Raw genomic sequence first — 3023 nt, forward strand, 5'->3', positions numbered from 1 at the left:
GGACCCCAGAAGTGGGGTGGGGCAGTGGTTTGGGGGGAGATGAGGGAAGGATCCCAGCAGTGCGGGAAGTTGACAACCTGGAGAGCACAGGCCTGGAATGGGGACCTGGAAGAGTGAATGTGTCCCTCTAAACCCATCAACTGCAGACTAGGCAGGCTTGGAAGAATTGTGTATTTGTTGGTAAATGTCAATTTCTGTGTAAACACACAACCCAATGGCAAAATATTTCCATCAATAATCATCAAAATTGACAGATGGGCAAAGTAAGAAACATGCTGCTTGAGAACTTATCATGTTGTAGGAGCAGCAGTGATCTGTATGCTCTGTATAACCTGTATGCTCAAAAGGTCTGTTAAACTCCCCCAGCTTGTGTCCTTTCCCGCTTTGAATGCCTGTGAAGTGGCTTTCCCACTCTCCTTTGTACCTCCAGTGAATGCCCTTCACCCGGCCCATCTGGCCAGTGGTTCGCTGTGTTACATTCTATTGCACCTCAGGGAGACTGATCTTCATCGCACCGTCCATCGCTGCGCTGTGGGACACTTACCTTAAAGGATCCTGACATCTCCACTGCCAGGCCTGTCCTGGGAGCGTGAGTATGAGTGTGACACCCTCCCCCATCCCTTCTTTTGAGCTTAGCTATCAAGCTAATAAATGTGCTGCTTTCTGCCAAACTCTGGGGGGGAGGGGCATTATTAGTCCTCTCTAAGCTTACTAACTGACCCAATTTTGGGTAACACAAGCAACATTGTTTGATCTGTTATTGTACCAAAGGGGGAGATGGTTGTCTATAAAGGAGGGTGAAGACTAAATGCCTCTGATGAGAATGGGATTTGAACCCATGCAGGCAGAGCATAATGGGGTAGCAGTCCATCACCTTAACCACTCGGTCACCTCATCTGAGCTGTCAAAAAACGGACAGGAGGAGAAATCTAAGGCCGGCAGAGATAGGGACACTAAGGAGTTTTTATATACTAAGCGAAAGCAGGGTCTGAATGAGCTCCCCTCTCTCACCTAGTGAGGAGCTGGGGAAAGACTTCCGGAACAGACCGTGTTTGCATAGACACACCTACTCTGCCTAGCTATGCAGCATGATGGGGCCGCTTCCCCAAAATGACCAGTTTGGGATGGTCTTGGGTTACAAATGACTTTAGGATTGAGTGGAATGAAATGTTATTCTCCTTCCTGTATGAGTGAAGGGCAGCAGAACATACCTAGTCCGTCCTGATGGAGGGGTAGGTGAGTGAGGAATAGCTTTTATTGGACTGCAGAGAAGTGATTGAGGACGTCACCCTAAACCAGTGGTCCCCAAACATTTCACATTGTGCCCTCTTAGCCATGGCTGTGGCCCCTCGGAAGCCACGGTCAAGAACCGGGGCTGGGAGGAGTGGGGCTGTTGCTTGCTGGGGTGAGGGGTGCGGACAGGGGTAAAGGGGTCGACGCCGGGCTGGGAGCCAGAGTCTCAGGCTGAGGGTGGGGTTGGGGAAGAGCTGTGGCAGAGTGGTGCTCCCTCCCTGCCCTCTATGTGGGCTGGCTCAGGTCCTGAGGTGCCCCCATGAATGTTCCTCTGTGTCCCCCTAGGAGTCGCACCCCACATTATGGGGACCACTGAACCCTACTCGCTAAGCCGGGGCTAGTGATGCCAAACCCCCGGGAAAGGGAGAACAAGTGTGGGGGCCCCAGCACCAGAACCATGCCCCTACCTTCTGTCTGTGGCTCTACCCCCTTCCACCCATGGCCCCATCCACTGTCACTTCTGTTCCACCCCTTCCCCCACCAGCCCCACCCTATCACTCCTTTACCCCTGCCCCGCTGTGGCCCTGAGACCAGAGAAGCTCTGTGCCCCTGCTGCAGCCCCCGGGCTGTAGCAGGGAGTGGGAGCTCCTCCAGCCCTGGGGCTGACATAGGGGAGACTTTTCCAGGGGGACCTAACTTGGCCAGGGCCCCTGATCATGGGCCCCACTGTCCCCTTGGCAGTGCAAGGTTTGGGGAGGCTGAGCCCCCTTGTCATAAACAGATAGCTAAGGGTTAATGTTCTTTTACCTATAAAGGGGTAACACCAGTAACCTAAAACACCTGACCAGAGGACCAATCAGGAAACAAGACTTTTTCAAATCTGGGTGGAGGGAAGTTTGTGTGTGAGTTCTTTGTTCTTTGTCTTGTGTCTGTGGCGTCTCGGCTATGAGAGTGATTTTTCTATCTCCTGCCTTTCTAATCTTCTGTTTCCAAGTTGTAAGTACAAAGATAATAAGACAATAAGTTTATATTGGTTTTTTTTGTATTTACATGTGTGTAGTTGCTGGAATGTTTAAATTGTATTCTTTTTGGATAAGGCTGTTTATTCATTTTTTTCTTTTAAGCAAATAACCCTGTATTTGTCACCTTAATACAGAGAGACCATTTTTATGTCCTTTTCTTTCTTTTTATATAAAGCTTTCTTTTTAAGACCTGTTGGATTTTTTCTTTAGTGGGGACTCCAGGGAATTGAGTCTGCAGCTCACCAGGGAATTGGTGGGAGGAAGAAGTCAGGGGGAAAATCTCGTTGTGTTAGATTTACTAGCCTGACTTTGCATACCCTCTGGGTAAGGGGGAAGAGAGATTAGCTATCTTGGTACTTCTATTTCCAGGACTGGAAACAGGGAGGGGGGAGTCCCTCTGTTTAGATTCACGGAGCTTGCTTCTGTATATCTCTCCAGGAACCCAGGGAGGGAACACCTGGAGGGGAGGAGGGGGAAGGGAAATGGTTTATTCCCCTTTGTTGTGAGACTCAAGGCATCTGAGTCTGGGGGTCCCCCGGGGAAGGTTTTGGGGAGACCACAGCGAGCCAGGCACTGTATAAATCCCTGGCTGGTGGCAGCTTTACCAGGTCCAAGCTGGTAACTAAGCTTGGAGGTTTTCATGCTAACACCCATATTTTGGACGCTAAGGTCCAAATCTGGGAAAAAAATGTTATGACGCCCCTCCCCCCTGAGCCTCCATTACGAGCCGCCCAGGCTACCACTGCTCAGTGTGTGGCCAGTCTCTGT

The sequence above is a fragment of the Gopherus flavomarginatus genome, unplaced genomic scaffold (genome assembly GCF_025201925.1).
Source record: "Gopherus flavomarginatus isolate rGopFla2 unplaced genomic scaffold, rGopFla2.mat.asm mat_scaffold_50_arrow_ctg1, whole genome shotgun sequence".
NCBI classification, from domain to species: domain Eukaryota; kingdom Metazoa; phylum Chordata; order Testudines; family Testudinidae; genus Gopherus; species Gopherus flavomarginatus.